A 6,591-nucleotide genomic window follows, 5' to 3' on the forward strand; every position below is an offset into this window, starting at 1 on the left:
TTCAGTCTTCTATATCCTTCTGTTGCTTTTACTGTGAGGTCTGGGGGACTGTAAGTTTTTTGTGCTTCCAAAGTGATAAAATCTATAGAGAGATATGGGTATTGTACTCCTAATCTGTGCTCTGGTCCTTACAAAAGTAGGATACAAGTAGAGCCACTCCTCTCTGCCCAGGAACTGGGACTCAGAAATGGGTAATGGGCAACAGCTATCAAATGAAACTAGATGCTTTACCCAATTCTAGCACAAAGGTCTTCTGGAATCTCCTTCTGCCCAGGTATTTAGTCTCCTTACCACCCCTGGGTGCGGGGACCTTCCAATGTCACTGTCCCACTCTTGCCACTGCTACCTTCAAGGCCCACAACTGGAATATCCTCTCTTCCTCTGCTGCCCTGAGCTAGGAACATGACTCACTATATTTTTTTGTTCCTTTTTTCACTCAGAATTTGTTTAGGCTCTTTTCTTTAAAGTTGTTATAGAGGACAGTGTTGGGAGAGTTTAGAAAGAAGGTTCCACCATTTTGGCTCAGCCCCAAAATTGTTGGTTTCAAAAATAAACACTTGAGATAATAAAATTGCAACAATTAGACTAAAAATTTCACCATTTCCACTACCCTTCTTCTTATTTTCCCAGTGAAAACTCTTTCTGTCTAATAAGTAGGCATAACCTTGCACCATAGACTATTTATTCTATTAACATACTAGTCCATATCCAATACCCCATCCTTTACCTTTTCCCATTGAGAGTGTTTGTTGGGGAAGTACTTACAAACATATATACCTGTAGTGCTGATAGGTTTTCTTACAAGGAATAGCAAGGAGGTCAGTGTCATACCATATCAGACAAGAAAAGAAAAAAGTTTTTATCAAGATCACTTTGGTAGTAGATGGACTAGAGCTACTTTGTAACAAGATTCTTCTCTAATTGAAACTCTACAAGAAAGGGTATAGTATAGAGATTATCTTAGGGGGAAAAGTATGGTATAGTGTTATTTTTATCAAGAAAAGTGCTTCACAAATCCAAATATCATTCAATGCAAATATTTTATTACCTTAGAGAACTAAAAATGAACATCACACAGAAGGCAATGGAAAGGTTCATTGTGTATATTATCTGGCTGCAACATGTAACCAATGAGGAATGCACAGAATGAGGAAATGATAGGTAGCAATCATGTGACCAGAGTGCTCCATTGGTTCTCTTGTAAAGTTGGAATAAAATGAAGAGGGCCTCTGGCATAGTGGTTGGGCATTTTGTAGTGAACTTTTTATGGGACATGGGTGAGACTTGCACAAGATAGGCAGGAACAGATGGGATACAATTTGCGTCTTTGAAAAGAACCCTTGATTTAGCGTAATCACAAATCCATTTAAATTGTTTATTCTTATCTTTTTCATTGGATATCAGCTAGAAATTGTCTTGGGACAAAAGGCAATACTTTCTTTATATTTCATCAATTAATTAATTGATGGTAGTATGGGGATTTTTTCCTCTGTCAGTCCATGAAAAATAGCTTCTGTGTCCTTCCAGTCACCAGGACATGTCATGATATATATTTATTAAGTGCAAAATGTTTACTGCCTACTATTATATGTTGCATCATTTCTACCATTTCCTTGAATAACCTGCTTTGATCGCTGTCTTGTCTTCCTAAGAATAACCCTCCTGTAATTTCTAGTGGTCTTGAATTTCCATCATAAACTCTGCTGTTTCAAAAAAAAGAGAAATGCAAGATATGGTTGTTTATTCATTGCTTTTTTCCCCCAACACATTGTTGACTGAGTTCAGATGGATATTGCCCATTGAGAACCTTTTGAGTCCATTCTATCATAACTGTTCCATAGGCTTCAGTCAGAAGAATACTACCTTTGGTTATGTTTGCTAAGTCCAATGATGCTTGTTCTCACAGGTATTTATGTTGATTTTTAAGCTATTACCTGTGCTTTGAGAATAATTATCAATTTGTTTTAGCAAGGAAGTATTAATCTTTCTAAAGTCACCTTGGGATTATGAGCTTTGGGGATTATGAATTTCATTAATATTGTACAGTGTTTTATAAGAATATTTTTAAAATATTTTATAATCTATTTTACATTTGTAGCAGTGTATCACTAGTTTTGCATAGTTGTTAATTGTTTTAAAGCATGTTCTTCCTATTTAACTTTGATTTTAAGATGTCAGGACGTATGTCAACATATTTGGCTATAGCCTTCTCTTTTATTTCTTTATGCACAATGCATCTTGCCTGGAAGATTCCAAAGTATTTGTAGGTGTTGCCTTCTTCTATTGGTTCAATATGACTTCTAGATTCAAGTTCAGATTCTTCTGTCACTGTCTTTCTTTGGCATGCCTAAAGAATTTTGCACTTGTTAAGTCCAAAATTTTTTTATATCTTTGGAGAAAGATTCCACAAGATGAAACAGCTGATTAATGCATTGTCTTCAGTAGAACCATATAGCTTGATGGCATCCATATACATCAAGTGAGTTAATAAGATATTTTTTGTTTGACTTCATCTTTAACTTGGAAACCAACCAACATCTCTCTAAGAGATGATAATGGATCTAAGACTTAGCAGAACCATAGTAGGTTTTAACTGTCTCCATGAAAAAAAAGCTAACTTTTATATATTCTTTATAATACTGTGTTGGTGAGGTATTCTAAATAGAAAACAGTGTTCCATATGAACATCAAATATTTCAAAGCTTTTACTGTTCTTGGACCTGCTTTTTAAATTTGCATTATATGAATGAAAAACTTAGTCAAAGACTGTGATAATCAACAGTGACAGTTGAAATATTAGATCATTTTCAAAATTTATTCAACAATTATTAAAACTATGCTGTTCTGGCTGTGTAACCTTGAGCAAGTTACTTAACACCAATTGCTTAGGGGAAGCCAGGTGGCTCAGCGAGTAAGAGCACCAGCTCCAGTGTCGGGATGACCTGGGGATCAAATCTGGGCTCAGATACTCAGCACCACACCCAGAAATAACTGGCCGTGTAACCTTGAGCAAGTTACTTAACCCCAATTGCTTAAAAAAAAAAACCATACTGTTACTCTTACTGTACTGTTGGGACTTGGGGGCATACCTTTTTTTGGTCTTCAGTCTGTATTTTGTTTTTGCATGTATTTACAGAAGTTTTCGTAATAAAAGACATGAATTCTTTTCATACAATACATAAACACATAAATTGGCCTATATTTGGAAGTGTTGTATTGATGCCTTGTGGTAAAAAAGGTAGAATCAGGCTTATGTTTCATTATCAAGTTTTTTTTTTTCTGGAGTTTGCATTAAATGAAGATCTTTTAGTGTTCTGAACCTGAATATACAGGTTCCTTAGCTTTCCCTCCTTAGATTCCAGTAATTCTTTGGTTTCATTTTTCATTTTGTCTAATCTAGGCTTAGGGATGAAGTTCTTTGCTTTTTGTGTTTTTAATTGTCCTTCATTGGCTGGTAATGTGCTGTTGTGTGATTTCAAGCTGAAAGTGCTATTGACAAAAAGCAGTATGAAGCCCTTGCCTATAGTTAAAAAGATCTGTTTCTAGTTTTGCTATGACATAATACTTATGCATAACAAAAATTTCCATGCCTTAATTCCTTTACATTTATTTTTCTACTCTGCCTTCTTTAACAGACAGTGTCATCTACACTAGAACATTTCCAGTAGGTAGGATATAGTATTAGTATTTCTTATTTTTCCCTATTATATTTTGCCTTCTTGTGCCAATTGAACATTGAGTGCCACTCATTCTATTGTCCTCCATGTCAAATGTATTCATCACAAGAATTTGAGCAGGGTCAGCCTGCAACCCTATGCCACCAATTTCTTAGATATCTATGTATCAATTTCACCACATTGGCCAGAATGCTAACCCATCAGTCATATCACCAGGGTCTAATTGGCCAGCATTTCTGAATTTCTGGAATGTCCCCACAACTACTATAGTAGTCTCAGGGTCCCCATTGTACGATATCTTTGGTGAAATTAGCTTACTTTAGTGTTGCTTCCCTCTCCTCCCTCCTCACAGGAGCAACAAATCTGAGAGAACAGTTTTGCTGTGTCATCCTTCATCAAAATCCTACTCTGCTGCTTCACTGTGACAAATAGATGACCCTGGGATTCCTAAGGGCTATAGCACAAACTGAAATGCAAGATGCAAGTGGTCCTATCAAGCTAGAAAGGCTTCATGTAGGGACATAGCAATGAACTGTAGGTCCATTGGCCAAGAACCAGTCCAACCAAGTTTGGAAAAGCTTATTTCCAAAGAAACTTATGCTATAGTGGTAAAAGCATCAACTTTAGAGTCACAAGAGCTAGGTGTGGATCCTGGTGTTGAATTCCACTATTTAGTCTATTAAAGCTAGGTCAAGTCACTAAACCTCTTTAGTCCTCATTGTACTCATTTGTAAAATGAGAACACTGAATTAGGTGATATCTACACCATACTCCCTTCCAGGTCTGTGAAGAAACACGTAGTATGCTTGCTCCCTCTTAGCTAAATTAATCCACTGTAAGTGGGGAAATGGGGAGGGGGTGTAGAAACAAATAGTAAATAGATACTAAATGTTCTTCATAATCTTAAAAATTTGGGTTTTCTTAGCAGTTATATTTTGGGGTATTCAGAAGCTTGCACAAGAGAAAAATGAGCATGCCTATTTAAAGTAATAATTTTCACTTCTAACTGGCAGGGGATAAGGGTTATTAATGAAAAACTGTCAGACCAGCCTTCTAATATCATCTGTTATAGCTATTTGATCTTTTAAATAGAGGATGTGGCCTTTAAAATAAATTAGCTACAAATTATTTTTTAATTCAAAGTTTAAAAGATGTACAAAATTTTATATAGATGGAAAGAGTCACACTTGAATATTCAGAATCACATTTTATTTTCCTGTTTCATAAAATAGTTGAAATATTAAAGTCTTAAGATCTTTCTGATAGAGACTGATTATAATCTCTAATGAAACTACTTTTTTTCCGGTATAATAAATTTCAAAAATTGCAGTTGCATTTCTAGTTTTTTGTTATAATTTTATATCCAAAGCAAACATTTCAATGTATATTTAAGCAGTCCTCTTAGAAACAGCCTTCACATAGTTGCATTGAAAGAAAATATCAAGTGAGCTGAACTAAAAGAAAATATCACTTGACTTCAAATCCATGATCTCAAAGATGTAGAAATTCCCTCTGCTGGCACAGATCACAGACCCTCTAGGGAGGGCTGATGGTTTTTGAGAGGTTAAATTAGGGAGAAATTGCCTTAAAAATCAGAGTTTAGAGAAACTCAACATTTATATAAGTACTTCACCACTAATGGAAGTAACTCAATTACTCCTGCTCCTTTCCTTCTTGAATCCACATACTTTTAATCACTCAATAAAAATTAAATGGAAAAGTATCTTGGCAGAAAGGACTTCTCAAAGATAGATAATCTCAGAGTAGCAAGGTGGTACAGTAAATGGAGTATGGGCTCTAGGGCCAGGAAGACCTGACTTCAAATCTGCCCTCAGATACTCGACACTTATTAGCTGTATGACCCTGGGCAGGTCACTTAATCCCCATTGCCTTACCAAAAAAAAAAATACATATATATATATATAATCTCTTTCCTTTTCCTCCACTCATATTATTCCAAGCCAAAGCTTCCATACCTCCTGAAATTCTATAGAAATAGCTCAGTATCTGTAGGGCCAGGGTATGACCATTGTAACTGAGTATCCTTCCTATTCTTGCCACTTCTCTGTGCTTCAATGACTGAACTCTTAGCAAAGCTCAGATAAAAGATGAAGATATAGAACATGAATTGTGGGCCTGGGAATCTAGAAATTTAATCTATTTATCCCTTTTCACCTTTGAATGATATGGGTAAGGAGAGGCAGGAGTAATGTACATTTTCTACATATCAGTTTCTATATCTATAGTGCAAAGTTATTGTATTTAACACCTATTAACTGTTGAAGGCTTAAGGGAATTTTTTGTGATAACCTCTGGAGGCTTATGGGTGGGCCCTGGCATAGAAATGTAAAATAATTGCAAGTAAAATATGTCAAAAATATTTGATTTTAAGTCTCAGGGACCCATTTGTTGATCTAACTTTAACCAGTATAGCACCAACACAATATTAACAGTGCTGATGGCAACTATGAATATGCCAGCATAGTTCTCAATCACAAAATATAACAGAATCTCCCTATATAAGACAGAAGAAAAACATTTATTCAGACACCAAAAAACCAAATCCCAATGCCAGGAGACTGAATCCATCATAGCAACAAAGAAGTTAATGTACCATAGCACAGCAGGGAGCTGCACCATCCTTTAGCCTTCCCACAAACAAACACAAGCCTAGCTGTCTACTTGGGTACATCCTCTCCTCCCTTCAGCTCTAACTGCTCTGACTCCCAGCTTCCTGTGGGCTCTGCTCCACCTTTCAGCAAACTCCTCTCACCACAGGCTCCATGTGATTACATTTGGCCTATTAGGGGGCAGGGAAGATCTTCAAATTACCATTACCATTACAACCATATTACCTTACAGAAAGGAAGGAAGGAAGGAAGGAAGGAAGGAAGGAAGGAAGGAAGGAAGGATG

The 6,591-nt window shown here is 36.2% G+C and overlaps 1 protein-coding gene across 3 annotated transcripts in view; it reads left to right on the forward strand.

The window, feature by feature from the left end:
• The window catches only part of CPED1 (cadherin like and PC-esterase domain containing 1), a 433,414-nt gene that overhangs the window by 396,435 nt on the left and 30,388 nt on the right, over positions 1 to 6,591 (forward strand). The window lies entirely within an intron of this gene.

The sequence above is a fragment of the Petaurus breviceps genome, unplaced genomic scaffold, assembly GCF_028583685.1.
Source record: "Petaurus breviceps papuanus isolate PSGF00001 unplaced genomic scaffold, PetGlider_PUasm1.0 181, whole genome shotgun sequence".
NCBI lineage: Eukaryota > Metazoa > Chordata > Mammalia > Diprotodontia > Petauridae > Petaurus > Petaurus breviceps.